The sequence below is a fragment of the Zeugodacus cucurbitae genome, chromosome 4, assembly GCF_028554725.1.
Source record: "Zeugodacus cucurbitae isolate PBARC_wt_2022May chromosome 4, idZeuCucr1.2, whole genome shotgun sequence".
Taxonomy (NCBI): domain Eukaryota; kingdom Metazoa; phylum Arthropoda; class Insecta; order Diptera; family Tephritidae; genus Zeugodacus; species Zeugodacus cucurbitae.
In genome coordinates, this window is record NC_071669.1 from 41,866,212 (window position 1) to 41,874,987 (window position 8,776).

Consider the following 8,776-nt stretch of genomic DNA (forward strand, 5'->3'; position numbering starts at 1 on the left):
CCATCTCTTTCTAGGTTCACTTTGAACCTTCTTTCCCATTTGAAAGATGGGGTCAGGTAGTCGGTGTCCGCCAAACTGCCATTACCCACTGAGCTATGCCCAAAGGTTCTATACTTAAATTCTCCTGCTGCCATATGACGCCCCGCCGATTTTGCCGCGCTGTTTTCAGCGAAGAAATCTATAGGCGGCAGGTTTAGTATTATTTCAAGAGCCGCCGTTGGGGTGGTTCTTAGTACTCCCGTTATGCAAATAGCCGCAAGCCGCTGAACCCTTTCCAATGGCTTTCGATACGTTGATTTCCGTGCGCCTGTCCACCACCCTAGAGCACCGTAGAGCAGAATCGGTCTAACCACTGCTGTGTAGCACCAGTGCATAAGAGAGGGAGAAAGCCCCCAGGTTGTACCCAGCATTTGCTTGCACGCATATAAGGCATTGCTGGCCTTTCTTACTCTCTCCTCTACATTGTACTTCCACAGCAGTTTGCTGTCCAAGACTTCCCCCAAGGTACTTGGTACGGTCCTTGAGAAGGAGTTCTATCCCATTTAGCGAGGGGTGTCTCCATGAGGGAATTTTGTACTTCCTCGTAAAAACAAGCAAGTCAGTTTTCTCCGCATTCAACCCCAAGCCTGCGTGAGTTGCCCAGTTCAGTACAGTACTGAGAGTGGTTGTCATGATATTGCTACTAGTGTGTAGACACTTGCCCGTTATTAAGATGGCAATGTCGTCCGCACATGCTACTATCTTAGGGGCTTTGCTGTCCAACTTCCTTAATAGTTTATTCACGACTAATGTCCATAGGAGCGGATATAGCACCCCACCTTGTGGGGTACCTCTGCGGACCTCCTTGGTCATTCTGGCATCCTTCCATTCTGCTATTATCCTTCTTGAAGTCAAGAGGCTTTTGACCCACCGTTGTATTGCAGTCTCAACGCCTATTGACTCAATACTGTTCAGAATGGCTTCCGTTGACACGTTGTTAAAAGCTCCAGAGATGTCCAGGAAAGCTCCGAGGACATATTCCTTATATTCCAAGGCTTTTTCGATGCTGAGTACCAGCGAATGGAGTGCAGTCTCTACGGATCTGCCTTTTGTGTAAGCATGTTGCGCTTTAGACAAGCTGCCGGGAGGCGCTGCATCTCTGATATGCGCATCTAGTATTTTCTCTAGCGTTTTCAAGAGGAAGGAAGTTAAGCTTATGGGTCTGAATTCTTTCGAGTAGGTCGGGTTTTTTTTACCTGCCTTTGGTATAAACACAACCCTAGCCTCTCTCCATGAATGCGGTACATAGCCGAACCTCAAGCACCCCCTGAAAATCGGAAAACTAGCCATTGAGCTTTTTGCAGCATGGCAGGAATAATTCCATCCGTACCGGGTGATTTAAATGCGTCGAAGGACTGGATTGCCCATTCTATCCTCCGTTCTGTTATAATATTTTCGGGTACACTTACAGCCCTGTTCCCTTCGTTAATGGGACTAGCCGTGTTCTTGCAGCCCGGGAAGTGCACATTGAACAGGTCTTCTAACGAATCCTTACAGTTATCCGTCCACTCCCCGTCCTCTTTGCGAATTAGACCGAGCGGGGAGGGCTTTTGGATAGTAGCTTCCTGAGCCTCGCTACCTCGTTGGTCTTTTCCAAGCTGCTACAAAAGTTTATCCAGGACTCTCGTTTGGTCCTGCGCACCAACTTTTTGTAGTCCCTTAAAAGATCCTTGTACTCGTTCCAACAGTCCTCCCTTTCTGCTAGTTTGGCCCAGTGGAACATATCACGTACCATTCGTCTATGCAATCCGAGCTCCTTGTTCCACCAAGGAGGCTTCGTTTTGCGCTTTACTCGTATAGTTGGACAGGCGGAATGAAATGCTTTATTGAGAGCATTTGTTAATAGATTCACGCCTGCCTCTACTTCTTCATGAGAATTGAACACGCAAGGTCTTTTGTGCTCTAGTATTTGAACATAGAGATCCCAGTTTGTATTTCTGGGATTTCTCCTAACGTCTACCTTAATTTTCCGTTCAAATGTTATAGAGAAGTAGATGTACCTGTGGTCAGAGAAGGACGGTGTACTTAGCACTCTCCAATTCTCTACCATTGCACATCTACCGGTATAGAGTGTTATGTCTAAGACGTTTTTTGAGGTGGGTCCCATATATGTAGGCTCCTCTCCTCGGTTAGCTATCACTAGACTACTTTGTAAAATGAAGTTGAGTAGGGACTCACCTCTTTGGTTAATGTCGGTGCTGCCGCAGATCGTGTGATGGGCGTTGGCATCGGCTCCCACTACTAGCGCCTGCATCCTTCCTCTGGATGCCGCTACCAGCCTATGGACCACCGCCGTGGGTGCCTCGTCATCATGTGGCAGGTAACAGGATGCAAGGAGTATAGGCTCATCCTTGACATCCTTTACCGTCACAACAGTCAGGTCGTCTGTGGAGAGGTTAAGATCAATATGGGAATACAAATTTTTGCTCACTAATATGGCTGTTCTTACCTTGTTAATAACGCTCGGGGTGTATGTGGTGAAGTTTTGTGACTTTAGTCCAGCGACCACGTTACCCGATGCAATCCATGGTTCTTGGACTAAAGCCACATCGGAGCCGCCCTTCTCTAAGTTGAGAAGGAGCTCGGCGGAGGCGATCCTACTTTTGTGGAGGTTCACATGTAATACCCTTAGCTCTCGGTTCTGCATATGCAGAGTGCTGGGTCGGTGCCTTCTCCACCTCCTGTAGGTTCAGTGAAGTCGCCAGGATCTCTTCTAGACCGAGATCCTTCTCCACTTCACCTTTCTCGAGCGTGTTTATGTTGCTGTCTGCGGGGTGGCGCTTTTTCTGGCGAAGGAATACGCTCCCAACGCCCCACGCCATCTTCCCGAACCTTGCGTATAGAATATCGTCCGCCGCCTTATTGATCTGGAGGATGTAGCTTTGGCCTCCATCTTCATTTGAAGATTTTGCCACGCTCAACACCCTCCAGTCGCTAGTCGGCACGTCCGGATTCTGCCGTTGTAGCAGCCGCAAAGCATATTCCGGGTCCACCACGCGAGGTATAATTACCTTCGCCTTGGGCACCGATGGAATATCATTGCGGTCCATCACCTCCAGTCTCCCATTCTCCCATAGGCTAGGAAGCGTTTTTACAGCTTCCTTTACCCATGTAAGCGACGGGTCATCTTTACACTTCAGGATTTTAACTCCGCTTAGCCACCCAGCTCCATCAAATGTGGGCATGGGCGCGCTTGGCTGAGCATCCATCCTCGCGAAAAGGGCTTCCAATAGCTTCATTTCCACTATTTTCCACCGCTCCTGTGACATCTGCCCCAGCGGGTTACTACGGTCAATGAGCGCCACGATCAGATGTCGTTTCGCAATCTCACTGGCCGCCGCCGCTGCTTTTGATGTCGTTGGTCTTTCATCCAAGTGCCTGACTTGCTGCTTTTCAGCAGCGTCTTTGCACTTCCTCTTTTTCGCTGGTGCCTTTGGTTCGCTTTCCGTCGAACGCTGCCTCTTTTCAGCTATTTGCTCCTCAATCCGATTAGCAAATGCTGGATCCGAGGCATTGCACCAGTTCCGTGTTGCGAAATGAGCACGGCCGGTCTTCACCTCCTCCCTGGCCCAAGCCAACCGTTGCACCTCATCTTCCTTCAGGTTGGTCTTGGTCTATTCCGACCGCCGCCTTGTATCTGGCCTTAGCTTTCATCCCTCCTTGTTAGGCTTCTTCCGGGACCCTCTCTTGTTATCAGAGTTGGTACCCACGGTCGACAGCTCAGGAGAACGAAGAAGCTCTTCTTCCTTTTCCGCGTTGATGCTTACAGCGCTTTCTTGGTCCAGTGCGCTGCAAAGTTGGTTTGGCAGTAGTACTACAACCACTGCAACCTGCTCCCGTTGCAGTGGAGGTGTGGCCGCTGGCGACACAGCTCTCGCTGTGCCCGCCGGTGGTAGCAGCCTCATCTCCCACCGACGTTTGGGCTGATATCCCAGCCCGCTTCTCATCCTTTATTTCCCTCTCCATTGTGAGTTTTTTGAGTTCGGGGTCCTCTACCCCTAGCGTTTTATACCTACCGCCAGGCACCTCAATAGCAATGGCCGACATCTTCCCCCATCCTTCCCCCTCCGGGGAAGCGTTAAAAGCAGTCCACCTCAGGGAAATGAATGGAGAATTATGCCAGCCTTCGCTGGATGACGCCTGCCACCACTGTCATGCCTTAGCCAACCAAGTGGCAGCTTGAGTCCACGACAGTGCAAGCAGCGCCACCCATTGCCCAGTCGACACCCGCGCGGAGGATATAACTAAGAGGATTTTTGTCGACCTAACGCAAGGTTAAATGCGGTCAGAAAACTTCACGTCTGCTTAAACTGTTTATCGGACACACATGAAGTCAAAGAATGTAAAAGCATGTTCAACTGTGCTAAATGCAAACAGAGACATCACACTATGATTCACCGGGATCAGAGTGAGGAAATAGCTCAGTCACCCGCCAGCACAGACCCTACTGAGATTTCCACTAAATCTCATATGGCCTCCATTAAGGCCAATGTATCAAATGTGCCGACCAGTCGAAGCATGCTCTTAGGTACAGCTATGGTGACTATATGTCACAACGAGTACACCTTCACTGTCAGAGCCCTGATCAATTCGGGATCTGAAGGAACCTTCATTACAACAATCTGCAAAACGCTTAAATCTGACAAGCAGAAAGGTCAGCGCACGAGTTTCGGGATTGAATAATACCGTGTCGGGACGAGTTCAAACGGTATGCTCAATCACCATTGGCTCGCCCCGTAACAAAGGTTTAAAACTAGAAGCGGAAGCGTTGGTACTACCAAAACTGACTGGACTGCTTCCATCCAGATCAATCAACCCTTCAATTGTTAAAAGGTTATCCAATATCCCCTTAGCGGATAATAATTTCCATACGAGTCAAAAGGTTGACTTGTTGATCGGAGGGGATATCTACCCGAAAATCATATTAAACGGGGTAAAATCAAAGATCTTCGGTTCCCTCATTGCTCAATGCCCTCCGAAGAAACGAAGAATAAACCGACTTACGTCACATATTTCAACGAGGTATCTTTAGATAATCAGCGTTCCGAATTCCGGGAACTAGAAGAAATACCTAAAAAACCATTTCTCACTGTAGAAGACAAAATTGTGACAGGTTATATTCCAAAAGAACCATTAGAAACAGCGAAGGGCGTTACATTGTTTCAGTCCCATTCAAAGTTATTCCAGCAGAAACTACTTTTGGAGCATCTCGTCATATTGCACTGAAACAGAAACGAAAGAAATTGAAACATTCCCAACAGAACGTCCAAGTAAACGATATAGAGGTAGTTTGTGATAAAAATTTACCTCCAAATGAATGGAGATTGGGCAGGATCACCAAAATATATCCAGGGATGGACCAACGAGTTCGAGTTGTGGACATAAAAACTCAACGCGGCTTAATTTGTAGGCCTATCACAAAAAATGTCATTTTACCCAATCAATGTTAACTTATTCTATACATTCACACCTTAATAATTTTCTTTTCATTCAAGAAATTATTCAAAATGACGACCATCAATTGCCCTTTATGCATAGAAAGTCACCTTCTTCGCTGGTGCCCAAAATTTCGCCAGATGTCCCCAGAAATTAGGCTGAGTCAACCTTAATACACCGCTACTGCAGCAACTGCCTTGCCTCGAACCACTCAAAGGATGAGTGCGACAGCGTAATACGCTGTAAACATTGCGGCAGCCCTCACCATACAATGCTCCAGGGCATTAGTTCAGATGCTGAAGAACTAGACGGGGATGTCGTAGAGTTAACATGGGCACAACAAGTCGAGCAAGAGGCAGCGGAAATGGAAGAGGAAACCATCGCTACAACGGATTCGATACCTTCTCAACCATATCAACCGACGTCATCAGTCATGCAACCAAGGGAAAGCTCTGACCAACGATGCCTCTCCCGCATAACACACGCCCAGGATCGAGCCAGACTCGATTCGTCTCGCCGACTTCGGCGTGCTGGTAACTTCTATTCGGATTGGCGGCTTGGTAACGATCGACTGAGACTCGATTCGTCTCAGCGACATTACCCGGGACGCAATGCGTCCCGCCGACCACCCCGTCCGAAGAGAAGGCGTGAACGAGGTGCTCGACGTCAAGCAGACGCACGCCGTATCATCAAGGATAGGCACGCAACACTACCTTGGCAGCAAAAAATAGCGCTTTCACCGACCGCCTTAATCAAGACACGCACTGCAACCAGGTTCATCACACTGCGAGCCATGATTAAACCGGTCAGTCCATCCACTATCATTCTCGCCTCCACTATTTCACGACTGCGACTCCGCACACAAGCCCTTGGAGACAGCCGAGTGTGCGATCTCATGTTTCGAGACAACCATGGTGGACAGTCTCCGTAACTGCACAAATACAACGTCATCAACTTCCACCGATGCCAGTAAGGTCTCTGGAAGACCACACACTTCAACACTTTCAGAACCTAAGACTCGCAGACAACGACTTCTACAAGTCAGCGCCAGTCGAGGTAATTTTGGGAGCGGACATCTACTCCCGGCTCATACTGCCAGGGTTACAACCAGCGACAGTGGGACAACTCGTCGCCCAAAATACAACGCTGGGATATGTAATATCCGGCGTCGCATAATACGGCCCAATAAAATGCACTGGCTACCTATGCCTCTGACATTTACCATTTACCCAGGATCGAGTCAGACTCGAGTCGTCTCACCGACCTCGGAATGTGGTAATTTCTACGCAGTTTGGTGGCATGGCAATGACCGTCTAAGACTCCATTTGTCTCAGCGGCATTTCCCGGACCGAACCAGACTCGATTCGTCTCGTTGGCCACCCCATCTGCAAGAAATGCATGGCTTGCCAGAGGAAGTACAGGAGCCAGTCGCATGTTAGTTTTAAGTAATAATTAATTAATTGTAAACTGCATTTGCAGTAATACTGCAAGGCGGGGAATGTTGACGCCCCCCACGCCTAATTTAACTGCCACGTCTGTGTTGGAAGAAATATCACTACTTCGAAGCTTTTTCGAAGTTTTAATTCGAACGCATATTTGCGCTCTTGCTTAGCTTCTTCTTCTTTTTCCTTCCTTTGCGACTTCTCAACCGATCCAGACGTGGTAAGTGACATTCCAATTTATTTAATAAAATTATATTAATTACAAAGAATATTTGTTCTTTTTTTTGGAAAACTTTGTGTGGAATCATTTGCGCCTTCTATTTCCCCAAGGCCAACCACGATCACGAAAAGAAGCACACCGTACTCCACCACCTGAGCTAACACTCTCTGTTTTGAACATTTGTACATTTAGCATCATTTAAATTTTGCCACACAACACTTATATTATTGACTTCATTAATATATATAAAGCGGGATTGGTTTCGGAGAGCAACACTTTAGTCCACTCTTCCCTTTTTACATACGTTAAGTAAATGCACTTTGCGTAAAGATTTTTACGTCACTTTTGTTCTAGGCATTCGGGTAACACTCCTGTGCGATTCCACATATTGTAATAGTATTTTGATTGCGCGCACGTGTCGCACTTCTTTCTACTTCTCATACGTTACTGTACGCGTTCTAATATGTACTAAAAATACCTTACGAACTTTAGGTTGCTTAAACCCCGAATACCATGCTTACAAGTTACGGGTGTGCTGGTGTGTATACGTGTGTGATTGCTAGCCAATATTTGCTTGTCAATTGGATGCTATGTTCGAAAGCTGCAGCTAGTCATGCTTGTTATCACCAAGACCCGTTGGGTGTTGAAACTTTGTCGTGCTAACGAGTCTTTTACTCGGCTCATCTCGTTACACTTTTATGTAAGTACGAACTATAACACTCTCCGGCAGGCATTAACATACATTTCATTGTGGTAGGTGATATACGCGTACGTCGTATCGCTATACGACTCCAGTATAGTAGCGAAATTTGTATTTATTGTGCTCGCGCCCATCATTTTAAGTTCCTTTACATCGCTTTCATTTCAGTAATTTGAAGACAGTTATCGAAAGCCTGTGAAGGGCTTCCTCTAATGAAATGGGAATTGTGCTAGTATGTTTGAGAGTTAGCGTCAATGAAAGGTAACATAAATAGAATCGCATAGAATCCACAGAAAGTAATTATACATAAATCCAGGTTCGTGCAAAGAGATGTAATATGAGAGAGCGCAAGAACGTATAGAGGAAAACGACATTTTGAGAATCAAAATGAGTGAGAAAGGTTTTTCTTTTGCGTTAATTGAGTTTTAGCACAATGTTTGCAAAATGAACAGAATTTAGGGATATTTTTCCGGAGCCTAGTTCTAATTTAACCTTAATAACGTCCAATCGATAACATACGTGAGAGCATCCACAACTTGTTCTTCTATCGAACTACCAGGTTTATGTGAGATAAATGAGCGAGAGCGTAAATTCCTGTTGCATATCATCCGCATAATGTAATTTTACGGTATTTGCCTATAGAATTTATATTTCTGAACTAGCAGTGAACAGTAATAAGTGTGCAATAGACGAGAGCGTAAAATTTGTAGGTAATATGAGTGAAATAGTCCAGAAGTAGTCGAATATAGAGCAGTTGCACAGCGTCCACAGTATGTCGTTTACGGTAAATAACTTTTATCATTTACAGCTTGAGAATCTTTGGTAAAGCAGTATTTGAATATTGTTGGTATAAAGTATACGTTCTAGCACTCTTTTATTATAATTATTGAAGATAACCTGTACATCTCATACGAGATCACTAAATATTCTTCTGCAAAA